At 54.5% G+C, this 11,977-nt stretch overlaps 3 non-coding genes and 2 pseudogenes across 3 annotated transcripts; all 5 read right to left on the bottom strand.

Annotated features, from left to right (window-relative positions):
• Positions 1 to 2,948: 2,948 nt before the first annotated feature.
• On the bottom strand, positions 2,949 to 3,067 carry LOC141270372 (5S ribosomal RNA). The gene has a single exon (XR_012321610.1). It is a non-coding gene; the product is annotated as a 5S ribosomal RNA (ribosomal RNA).
• Positions 3,068 to 4,773: 1,706 nt separating this feature from the next.
• LOC141266345 (5S ribosomal RNA) lies at positions 4,774 to 4,892 on the bottom strand. The gene has a single exon (XR_012320385.1). It is a non-coding gene; the product is annotated as a 5S ribosomal RNA (ribosomal RNA).
• A 1,685-nt stretch (positions 4,893 to 6,577) lies between these two features.
• LOC141267322 (5S ribosomal RNA) lies at positions 6,578 to 6,696 on the bottom strand (annotated as a pseudogene).
• Positions 6,697 to 8,382: 1,686 nt separating this feature from the next.
• On the bottom strand, positions 8,383 to 8,501 carry LOC141266748 (5S ribosomal RNA). The gene has a single exon (XR_012320774.1). It is a non-coding gene; the product is annotated as a 5S ribosomal RNA (ribosomal RNA).
• A 1,690-nt stretch (positions 8,502 to 10,191) lies between these two features.
• LOC141267387 (5S ribosomal RNA) lies at positions 10,192 to 10,310 on the bottom strand (annotated as a pseudogene).
• Between the last annotated feature and the right edge of the window lie 1,667 nt (positions 10,311 to 11,977).

Raw genomic sequence — 11,977 nt, 5'->3', positions numbered from 1 at the left:
CACGGAAGGCGGGAAGAAGGCTGAAAATGGCGCCGGATGGCGGGAATCTTCACCGATGGCGGGAAGAAGGCTGAAGATGGCGCCGGATGGCGGGAATCTTCACCACAGGTAAGTTTGAACAGTCTTTTTCAGGCACGCAGTACCCGGTGGTTGCGGGCACGATATCCTGCCGACTACGCCAAAAGTTGACGCGCCCCTGGGCCTGTGTCGCGCTGCGTTGCGCACGCGGGAGCTTACCCGGAGCCGGATCTGTTGAGGGTTGTAGTCTCGTGGCGGTGACCCGGTCCGTGCCCAGGGAGTCAAACTGAGCGGCGATGTATCAGCGGTAGATGTTGGACGACTACGCCACCCGTTGAGTACAGCTAAGAAGCTGCTGCTGCAGGGCAGACCGCTGAGGCCGGTGGTAGGATTGTGCAGCGTGATAGTATAACCCCCAACGGGAGGGGTATGGCCTCAGGGCAGCCGACGTGGATGATGGGGGTAGCAGGAACCACTCGGAGACGGTACGGTGTAGTTCAGGGTCTTTACTGGTGACAAAGATAGACCCTCCCGGAGTACTGGCTAGCGATTGGGGCCTGGTCAGTCCTTGAGCAGATGGGATCTCCCCTGGCCAGGCGGAGTTGTAGGCCTCCCAAACTAACTGTACTCTTCTGGCTACCTTGCTAGAGGCTGGTATAAGTAGCCCACGTCCCTCAGTGTACCGTGTGGTGCTCACCCGTATGGCCGGTGACTCGGGGCCTTCTAGTAGCTTCCGCTCCACGACGGCGGTGCTGGTCCCATGCGTGTGACCGTGCCTTCGGGTTTCTTGGCCAGGGGACCTGGAATCCCCTGCCTGACGGATTCTGCTGCTGGGTAGGAGTTAGTCCCCACAGCCTCGGACTCCGGGTCCGGTAAGAAATCTTCTCAGTCAGGGCGAGCTCTGCAGCTGCCAGCCCCTGACTCCTTGTAACACTGCTCCCACAGAGCTCCTGATGTTCTGTTCCTATATTTGCTTCTTTTCTCTGTCTCTACTTCTTCTCTACTCACTAGCCCTGCCTCAGCCCCAGTTTTATATAGGGGAAGTTCTTCCCCTCCCAGGACTGTGCAGGAGGTGTGGCATGCATAGGATTCCTGACCAAGAGACCTCCCACCTGCTCTCAGACGTAATATCTCTATCACTGTGGCAACCAGACCCCTGGGGTGTCACACTTAGCTTCCGAGATCAGACGAGATCGGACGTGTTCAGGGTGGTGTGGCCGTAGGCAGAGACAGGCCTCTCACTTGCTGCTTTTCTACTTTGACGTCCGGTTGCCGGCTGCCCTTTCCAGTGCTTAGTAAGACAAGGTGCTTTTGTGCTTTCCTTTCTCTTCACTTTTTTGCTGGCTCCTTAAAAAGGTCTTGTAGACAGAACGCCCCGCTCAGAGCCGCTGAGCTCACTGATCGGCTGCCGCGCTGTCGACGGAACGTCAGCGTCGCGGCCAATGCCACAGGCCGGGAGCAGCGGCGAGACTCACCGGTAGACCTGGGTAGGGTGAGTAGAGCGCGGTTAGTTGCTTTCTAATAGTCTGCAGCCGGGGATTAACTTTTAATGAAAGGGAGCAACCCTTTTGACTGTCTGCAGCGCGCCGTACCTAGGAAGCGCACACTCACACACAGCGAGCATGCACAAGTTGCTCGCACGAGACCACATTCCCTATTTGCACCTGCAGCTTTTCCGCCACCATGCGTCAGACTCTCCTGCCTGTCTTATTATTATTTCAGGGCCTTAACAGGAACCACCCCCTCAAATACCTCCCGCTCCTTCCTAGCACTGAGGTTAGCTCCTGGGCAGCTGTCTGATTGGGTTAGTTACACAAGCTTCTTTGAAGAAGAAGACGTTACTTCTGCTGGCCCTCGTTAGGCGGTCGCCCTCTAAAACCATCCCCTGGGCAGCTGCTGAAAGCCTGGCCCCTTCACAGCGCGAGATGCTTTTAACGCCATCGTTTGCATACGGCCGGCTGCGGGGTCAATAAGCACTCCTAGCCGTGGCAAGGAGCTCGGTGTGAGGCCTGGTAGAGGTGGCGGGGTTGCGTCCTTATCTTAGAGGTCTTGGGGGCTTGGGAGGCTTGGGACTTCCAGCCTCTACTTTACATAAGGTCGGTGTCCAGCAAGGCGCCACTCCATGCTAGCCGAGCTGGGCAAGATGGCAAAACGTCATCAAAATTGTCTACAATACCTGGTGTTCTCAGGAGGTGTCCCAACCAAGTATTTCCGAACCCATCTCTGCTTTGCTTCCGAGATCGGACGTATCCAAGGTGGTATGGCCAGTAGACGCTGCTTGGCCCATCGCCCGGCCAGCCTTCCTCAGGCTCGCGTGGGGATGAGAACTCTGGCCGTTCTGGGGCGGTCTCTGAAGGACCGATGCATAGGCTGTGCCGTCCCTATAGGTGTTGTTTGTTGAGCAATGAAACACCTGCCGCATCAGATGTGTTTAAAAATGGCTCGGCGCAGGGTCTCCTGCAGGCTAAACCGTTCATCGCGGGGATGTGACAGAAAGAGCAAGCTGGACCCGCAACTAGGGGTGGAGCGAAACGCCCAGGAGTGAATGAAGGAAGAGGGTGAGATGGTTGCGAGTGAATTTGAGCTGCTCTTCGGGGGGGTCGTGTGGCCTGCAAAGGTGTTTTGCTTGGGTTGTGCTGTAAACTGGCCTCCAGGTTACCGGTGGTTGCCTCCAGGTCTGCGGTGGTTGCCTCCAGTCAGCCGGGAGTCGCTGGTCCTGGTGAAAAGAAGCCTAGTATTAAAAGTAAATAAGCAACAATGCTGGAGGCCCACGGTGATGAGAAGGATGCTGGTATTTTGCAAGGATTAAATAGCGCAAGAGAGAAAGCAAATGAAAAGAAGAAAGGAGCATGTGTGCGCTTGTGAAAAAAGGAATGGAAAAAAGGCATAGAGGAGAGTGACCCCTGCTTGTGGAAGTAAGACAAAGCAAAAGCCTACAGCACCTGGTATTCCCAGGCAGTCTCCCATCCAAGTACTAACCAGGCCCAACCCTGCTTAGCTTCTGAGATCAGACAAGATCAGGCGTGTTCAGGGTGGTGTGGCCGTAGGCAAAGACAAGCCTCTCACTTGCTGCTTTTCTACTTTGACGTCCGGTTGCCGGCTGCCCTTTCCAGTGCTTAGTAAGACAAGGTGCTTTTGTGCTTTCCTTTCTCTTCACTTTTTTGCTGGCTCCTTAAAAAGGTCTTGTAGACAGAACGCCCCGCTCACAGCCGCTGAGCTCACTGATCGGCTGCCGCGCTGTCGACGGAACGTCAGCGTCGCGGCCAATGCCACAGGCCGGGAGCAGCGGCGAGACTCACCGGTAGACCTGGGTAGGGTGAGTAGAGCGCGGTTAGTTGCTTTCTAATAGCCTGCAGCCGGGGATTAACTTTTAATGAAAGGGAGCAACCCTTTTGACTGTCTGCAGCGCGCCGTACCTAGGAAGCGCACACTCACACACAGCGAGCATGCACAAGTTGCTCGCACGAGACCACATTCCCTATTTGCACCTGCAGCTTTTCCGCCACCATGCGTCAGACTCTCCTGCCTGTCTTATTATTATTTCAGGGCCTTAGCAGGAACCACCCCCTCAATTCCCTCCCGCTCCTTCCTAGCACTGAGGTTAGCTCCTGGGCAGCTGTCTGATTGGGTTAGTTACACAAGCTTCTTTGAAGAAGAAGACGTTACTTCTGCTGGCCCTCGTTAGGCGGTCGCCCTCTAAAACCATCCCCTGGGCAGCTGCTGAAAGCCTGGCCCCTTCACAGCGCGAGATGCTTTTAACGCCATCATTTGCATACGGCCGGCTGCGGGGTCAATAAGCACTCCTAGCCGTGGCAAGGAGCTCGGTGTGAGGCCTGGTAGAGGCGGCGGGGTTGCGTCCTTATCTTAGAGGTCTTGGGGGGCTTGGGAGGCTTGGGACTTCTAGCCTCTACTTTACGTAAGGTCGGTGTCCAGCAAGGCGCCACTCCATGCTAGCCGAGCTGGGCAAGATGGCAAAACGTCATCAAAATTGTCTACAATACCTGGTGTTCTCAGGAGGTGTCCCAACCAAGTATTTCCGAACCCATCTCTGCTTTACTTCCGAGATCGGACGTATCCAAGGTGGTATGGCCAGTAGACGCTGCTTGGCCCATCGCCCGGCCAGCCTTCCTCAGGCTCGCGTGGGGACGAGAACTCTGGCCGTTCTGGGGCGGTCTCCGAAGGACCGATGCATAGGCTGTGCCGTCCCTATAGGTGTTGTTTGTTGAGCAATGAAACACCTGCCGCATCAGATGTGTTTAAAAATGGCTCGGCGCAGGGTCTCCTGCAGGCTAAACCGTTCATCGCGGGGATGTGACAGAAAGAGCAAGCTGGACCCGCAACTTGGGGTGGAGCGAAACGCCCAGGAGTGAATGAAGGAAGAGGGTGAGATGGTTGCGAGTGAATTTGAGCTGCTCTTCGGGGGGGTCGTGTGGCCTGCAAAGGTGTTTTGCTTGGGTTGTGCTGTAAACTGGCCTCCAGGTTACCAGTGGTTGCCTCCAGGTCAGCGGTGGTTGCCTCCAGTCATGCGGGAGTCGCTGGTCCTGGTGAAAAGAAGCCTAGTATTAAAAGTAAATAAGCAACAATGCTGGAGGCCCACGGTGATGAGAAGGATGCTGGTATTTTGCAAGGATTAAATAGCGCAAGAGAGAAAGCAAATGAAAAGAAGAAAGGAGCATGTGTGCGCTTGTGAAAAAAGGAATGGAAAAAAGGCATAGAGGAGAGTGATCCCTGCTGGTGGAAGTAAGAAAAAGCAAAAGCCTACAGCTCCAGGTATTCCCAGGCGGTCTCCCATCCAAGTACTAACCAGGCCCAACCCTGCTTAGATTCCAAGATCAGACGAGATCGGGTGTGTTCAGGGTGGTGTGGCTGTAGGCAGAGACAGGCCTCTCACTTGCTGCTTTTCTACTTTGACGTCCGGTTGCCGGCTGCCCTTTCCAGTGCTTAGTAAGACAAGGTGCTTTTGTGCTTTCCTTTCTCTTCACTTTTTTGCTGGCTCCTTAAAAAGGTCTTGTAGACAGAACGCCCAGCTCAGAGCCACTGAGCTCACTGATCGGCTGCCGCGCTGTCGACGGAACGTCAGCGTCGTGGCCAATGCCACAGGCCGGGAGCAGCGGCGAGACTCACCGGTAGACCTGGGTAGGGTGAGTAGAGCACGGTTAGTTGCTTTCTAATAGCCTGCAGCCGGGGATTAACTTTTAATGAAAGGGAGCAACCCTTTTGACTGTCTGCAGCGCGCCGTACCTAGGAAGCGCACACTCACACACAGCGAGCATGCACAAGTTGCTCGCACGAGACCACATTCCCTATTTGCACCTGCAGCTTTTCTGCCACCATGCGTCAGACTCTCCTGCCTGTCTTATTATTATTTCAGGGCCTTAGCAGGAACCACCCCCTCAATTCCCTCCCGCTCCTTCCTAGCACTGAGGTTAGCTCCTGGGCAGCTGTCTGATTGGGTTAGTTACACAAGCTTCTTTGAAGAAGAAGTCGTTACTTCTGCTGGCCCTCGTTAGGCGGTCGCCCTCTAAAACCATCCCCTGGGCAGCTGCTGAAAGCCTGGCCCCTTCACAGCGCGAGATGCTTTTAACGCCATCATTTGCATACGGCCGGCTGCGGGGTCAATAAGCACTCCTAGCCGTGGCAAGGAGCTCGGTGTGAGGCCTGGTAGAGGCGGCGGGGTTGCGTCCTTATCTTAGAGGTCTTGGGGGGCTTGGGAGGCTTGGGACTTCCAGCCTCTACTTTACGTAAGGTCGGTGTCCAGCAAGGCGCCACTCCATGCTAGCCGAGCTGGGCAAGATGGCAAAACGTCATCAAAATTGTCTACAATACCTGGTGTTCTCAGGAGGTGTCCCAACCAAGTATTTCCGAACCCATCTCTGCTTTACTTCCGAGATCGGACGTATCCAAGGTGGTATGGCCAGTAGACGCTGCTTGGCCCATCGCCCGGCCAGCCTTCCTCAGGCTCGCGTGGGGACGAGAACTCTGGCCGTTCTGGGGCGGTCTCCGAAGGACCGATGCATAGGCTGTGCCGTCCCTATAGGTGTTGTTTGTTGAGCAATGAAACACCTGCCGCATCAGATGTTTTTAAAAATGGCTCGGCGCAGGGTCTCCTGCAGGCTAAACCGTTCATCGCGGGGATGTGACAGAAAGAGCAAGCTGGACCCGCAACTTGGGGTGGAGCGAAACGCCCAGGAGTGAATGAAGGAAGAGGGTGAGATGGTTGCGAGTGAATTTGAGCTGCTCTTCGGGGGGGTCGTGTGGCCTGCAAAGGTGTTTTGCTTGGGTTGTGCTGTAAACTGGCCTCCAGGTCAGCGGTGGTTGCCTCCAGTCATGCGGGAGTCGCTGGTCCTGGTGAAAAGAAGCCTAGTATTAAAAGTAAATAAGCAACAATGCTGGAGGCCCACGGTGATGAGAAGGATGCTGGTATTTTGCAAGGATTAAATAGCGCAAGAGAGAAAGCAAATGAAAAGAAGAAAGGAGCATGTGTGCGCTTGTGAAAAAAGGAATGGAAAAAAGGCATAGAGGAGAGTGACCCCTGCTTGTGGAAGTAAGAAAAAGCAAAAGCCTACAGCACCTGGTATTCCCAGGCAGTCTCCCATCCAAGTACTAAGCAGGCCCAACCCTGCTTAGATTCCAAGATCAGACGAGATCGGGTGTGTTCAGGGTGGTGTAGCCGTAGGTAGAGACTGGCTTCTCACTTGCTGCTTTTCTACTTTGACGTCCGGTTGCCGGCTGCCCTTTCCAGTGCTTAGTAAGACAAGGTGCTTTTGTGCTTTCCTTTCTCTTCACTTTTTTACTGGCTCCTTAAAAAGGTCTTGTAGACAGAACGCCCCGCTCAGAGCCGCTGAGCTTACTGATCGGCTGCCGCGCTGTCGACGGAACGTCAGCGTCGCGGCCAATGCCACAGGCCGGGAGCAGCGGCGAGACTCACCGGTAGACCTGGGTAGGGTGAGTAGAGCGCGGTTAGTTGCTTTCTAATAGCCTGCAGCCGGGGATTAACTTTTAATGAAAGGGAGCAACCCTTTTGACTGTCTGCAGCGCGCCGTACCTAGGAAGCGCACACTCACACACAGCGAGCATGCACAAGTTGCTCGCACGAGACCACATTCCCTATTTGCACCTGCAGCTTTTCCGCCACCATGCGTCAGACTCTCCTGCCTTTCTTATTATTATTTCAGGGCCTTAGCAGGAACCACCCCCTCAATTCCCTCCCGCTCCTTCCTAGCACTGAGGTTAGCTCCTGGGCAGCTGTCTGATTGGGTTAGTTACACAAGCTTCTTTGAAGAAGAAGACGTTACTTCTGCTGGCCCTCGTTAGGCGGTCGCCCTCTAAAACCATCCCCTGGGCAGCTGCTGAAAGCCTGGCCCCTTCACAGCGCGAGATGCTTTTAACGCCATCATTTGCATACGGCCGGCTGCGGGGTCAATAAGCACTCCTAGCCGTGGCAAGGAGCTCGGTGTGAGGCCTGGTAGAGGCGGCGGGGTTGCGTCCTTATCTTAGAGGTCTTTGGGGGGCTTGGGAGGCTTGGGACTTCCAGCCTCTACTTTACGTAAGGTCGGTGTCCAGCAAGGCGCCACTCCATGCTAGCCGAGCTGGGCAAGATGGCAAAATGTCATCAAAATTGTCTACAATACCTGGTGTTCTCAGGAGGTGTCCCAACCAAGTATTTCCGAACCCATCTCTGCTTTGCTTCCGAGATCGGACGTATCCAAGTTGGTATGGTCAGTAGACGCTGCTTGGCCCATCGCCCGGCCAGCCTTCCTCAGGCTCACGTGGGGACGAGAACTCTGGCCGTTCTGGGGCGGTCTCCGAAGGACCGATGCATAGGCTGTGCCGTCCCTATAGGTGTTGTTTGTTGAGCAATGAAACACCTGCCGCATCAGATGTGTTTAAAAATGGCTCGGCGCAGGGTCTCCTGCAGGCTAAACCGTTCATCGTGGGGATGTGACAGAAAGAGCAAGCTGGACCGACAACTTGGGCTGGAGCGAAACGCCCAGGAGTGAATGAAGGAAGAGGGTGAGATGGTTGCGAGTGAATTTGAGCTGCTCTTCGGGGGGGTCGTGTGGCCTGCAAAGGTGTTTTGCTTGGGTTGTGCTGTAAACTGGCCTCCAGGTCAGCGGTGGTTGCCTCCAGTCATGCGGGAGTCGCTGGTCCTGGTGAAAAGAAGCCTAGTATTAAAAGTAACTAAGCAACAATGCTGGAGGCCCACGGTGATGAGAAGGATGCTGGTATTTTGCAAGGATTAAATAGCGCAAGAGAGAAAGCAAATGAAAAGAAGAAAGGAGCATGTGTGCGCTTGTGAAAAAAGGAATGGAAAAAAGGCATAGAGGAGAGTGACCCTTGCTGGTGGAAGTAAGAAAAAGCAAAAGCCTACAGCACCTGGTATTCCCAGGCGGTCTCCCATCCAAGTACTAACCAGGCCCAACACTGCTTAGCTTCCAAGATCAGACAAGATCGGGCGTGGTCAGGGTGGTGTGGCCGTAGGCAGAGACAGGCCTCTCACTTGCTGCTTTTCCACTTTGACGTCCGGTTGCCGGCTGCCCTTTCCAGTGCTTAGTAAGACAAGGTGTTTTTGTGCTTTCCTTTCTCTTCACTTTTTTGCTGGCTCCTTAAAAAGGTCTTGTAGACAGAACGCCCCGCTCAGAGCCGCTGAGCTCACTGATCGGCTGCCGCGCTGTCGACGGAACGTCAGCGTCGCGGCCAATGCCACAGGCCGGGAGCAGCGGCGAGACTCACCGGTAGACCTGGGTAGGGTGAGTAGAGCGCGGTTAGTTGCTTTCTAATAGCCTGCAGCCGGGGATTAACTTTTAATGAAAGGGAGCAACCCTTTTGACTGTCTGCAGCGCGCCGTACCTAGGAAGCGCACACTCACACATAGCGAGCATGCACAAGTTGCTCGCACGAGACCACATTCCCTATTTGCACCTGCAGCTTTTCCGCCACCATGCGTCAGACTCTCCTGCCTGTCTTATTATTATTTCAGGGCCTTAGCAGGAACCACCCCCTCAATTCCCTCCCGCTCCTTCCAAGCACTGAGGTTAGCTCCTGGGCAGCTGTCTGATTGGGTTAGTTACACAAGCTTCTTTGAAGAAGAAGACGTTACTTCTGCTGGCCCTCGTTAGGCGGTCGCCCTCTAAAACCATCCCCTGGGCAGCTGCTGAAAGCCTGGCCCCTTCACAGCGCGAGAGAGATGCTTTTAACGCCATCATTTGCATACGGCCGGCTGCGGGGTCAATAAGCACTCCTAGCTGTGGCAAGGAGCTCGGTGTGAGGCCTGGTAGAGGCAGAGGGGTTGCTTCCTTATCTTAGAGGTCTTGGGGGGCTTGGGAGGCTTGGGACTTCCAGCCTCTACTTTACGTAAGGTCGGTGTCCAGCAAGGCGCCACTCCATGCTAGCCGAGCTGGGCAAGATGGCAAAACGTCATCAAAATTGTCTACAATACCTGGTGTTCTCAGGAGGTGTCCCAACCAAGTATTTCCGAACCCATCTCTGCTTTGCTTCCGAGATCGGACGTATCCAAGGTGGTATGGCCAGTAGACGCTGCTTGGACCATCGACCGGCCAGCCTTCCTCAGGATCGCGTGTGGACGAGAACTCTGGCCGTTCTGGGGCGGTCTCCGAAGGACCAATGCATAGGCTGTGCCGTCCCTATAGGTGTTGTTTGTTGAGCAATGAAACACCTGCCGCATCAGATGTGTTTAAAAATGGCTCGGTGCAGGGTCTCCTGCAGGCTAAACTGTTCATCGCGGGGATGTGACAGAAAGAGCAAGCTGGACCCGCAACTTGGGGTGGAGCGAAACGCCCAGGAGTGAATGAAGGAAGAGGGTGAGATGGTTGCGAGTGAATTTGAGCTGCTCTTCGGGGGGGGTCGTATGGCCTGCAAAGGTGTTTTGCTTGGGTTGTGCTGTAAACTGGCCTCCAGGTTACCAGTGGTTGCCTCCAGTCATGCGGGAGTCGCTGGTCCTGGTGAAAAGAAGCCTAGTATTAAAAGTAAATAAGCAACAATGCTGGAGGTCCACGGTGATGAGAAGGATGCTGGTATTTTGCAAGGATTAAATAGCGCAAGAGAGAAAGCAAATGAAAAGAAGAAAGGAGCATGTGTGCGTTTGTGAAAAAAGGAATGGAAAAAAGGCATAGAGGAGAGTGACCCCTGCTTGTGGAAGTAAGAAAAAGCAAAAGCGTACAGTACATGGTATTCCCAGGCGGTCTCCCATCAAAGTACTAACCAGGCCCAACCCTGCTTAGCTTCCAAGATCAGACGAGATCAGGCGTGTTCAGGGTGGTGTGGCCGTAGGCAGAGACAGTCCTCTCACTTGCTGCTTTTCTACTTTGACGTCCGGTTGCCGGCTGCCCTTTCCAGTGCTTAGTAAGACGAGGTGCTTTTGTGCTTTCCTTTCTCTTCACTTTTTTGCTGGCTCCTTAAAAAGGTCTTGTAGACAGAACGCCCCGCTCAGAGCCGCTGAGCTCACTGATCGGCTGCCGCGCTGTCGACGGAACGTCAGCGTCGCGGCCAATGCCACAGGCCGGGAGCAGCGGCGAGACTCACCGGTAGACCTGGGTAGGGTGAGTAGAGCGCGGTTAGTTGCTTTCTAATAGCCTGCAGCCGGGGATTAACTTTTAATGAAAGGGAGCAACCCTTTTGACTGTCTGCAGCGCGCCGTACCTAGGAAGCGCACACTCACACACAGCGAGCATGCACAAGTTGCTCGCACGAGACCACATTCCCTATTTGCACCTGCAGCTTTTCCGCCACCATGCGTCAGACTCTCCTGCCTCTCTTATTATTATTTCAGGGCCTTAGCAGGAACCACCCCCTCAATTCCCTCCCGCTCCTTCCTAGCACTGAGGTTAGCTCCTGGGCAGCTGTCTGATTGGGTTAGTTACACAAGCTTCTTTGAAGAAGAAGACGTTACTTCTGCTGGCCCTCGTTAGGCGGTCGCCCTCTAAAACCATCCCCTGGGCAGCTGCTGAAAGCCTGGCCCCTTCACAGCGCGAGATGCTGTTAACGCCATCATTTGCATACGGCCGGCTGCGGGGTCAATAAGCACTCCTAGCCGTGGCAAGGAGCTCGGTGTGAGGCCTGGTAGAGGCGGCGGGGTTGCGTCCTTATCTTAGAGGTCTTGGGGGGCTTGGGAGGCTTGGGACTTCCAGCCTCTACTTTACGTAAGGTCGGTGTCCAGCAAGGCGCCACTCAATGCTAGCCGAGCTGGGCAAGATGGCAAAACGTCATCAAAATTGTCTACAATACCTGGTGTTCTCAGGAGGTGTCCCAACCAAGTATTTCCGAACCCATCTCTGCTTTGCTTCCGAGATCGGACGTATCCAAGGTGGTATGGCCAGTAGACGCTGCTTGGCCCATCGACCGGCCAGCCTTCCTCAGGCTCGCGTGGGGACGAGAACTCTGGCCGTTCTGGGGCGGTCTCCGAAGGACCGATGCATAGGCTGTGCCGTCCCTATAGGTGTTGTTTGTTGAGCAATGAAACACCTGCCGCATCAGATGTGTTTAAAAATGGCTCGGCGCAGGGTCTCCTGCAGGCTAAACCGTTCATCGCGGGGATGTGACAGAAAGAGCAAGCTGGACCCACAACTTGGGGTGGAGCGAAACGCCCAGGAGTGAATGAAGGAAGAGGGTGAGATGGTTGCGAGTGAATTTGAGCTGCTCTTCGGGGGGGGTAGTGTGGCCTGCAAAGGTGTTTTGCTTGGGTTGTGCTGTAAACTGGCCTCCGGGTTACCAGTGGTTGCCTCCAGGTCAGCGGTGGTTGCCTCCAGTCATGCGGGAGTCGCTGGTCCTGGTGAAAAGAAGCCTAGTATTAAAAGTAAATAAGCAACAATGCTGGAGGTCCACGGTGATGAGAAGGATGCTGGTATTTTGCAAGGATTAAATAGCGCAAGAGAGAAAGCAAATGAAAAGAAGAAAGGAGCATGTGTGCGCTTGTGAAAAAAGGAATGGAAAAAAGGCATAG

This window comes from Phyllobates terribilis, unplaced genomic scaffold, assembly GCF_046119375.1.
Source record: "Phyllobates terribilis strain yellow unplaced genomic scaffold, ASM4611937v1 Scaffold_4__5_contigs__length_816908805, whole genome shotgun sequence".
NCBI lineage: Eukaryota > Metazoa > Chordata > Amphibia > Anura > Dendrobatidae > Phyllobates > Phyllobates terribilis.
Note: the sequence above shows the minus strand (reverse complement) of the source record. Positions and strands in the feature narration are given on the sequence as shown.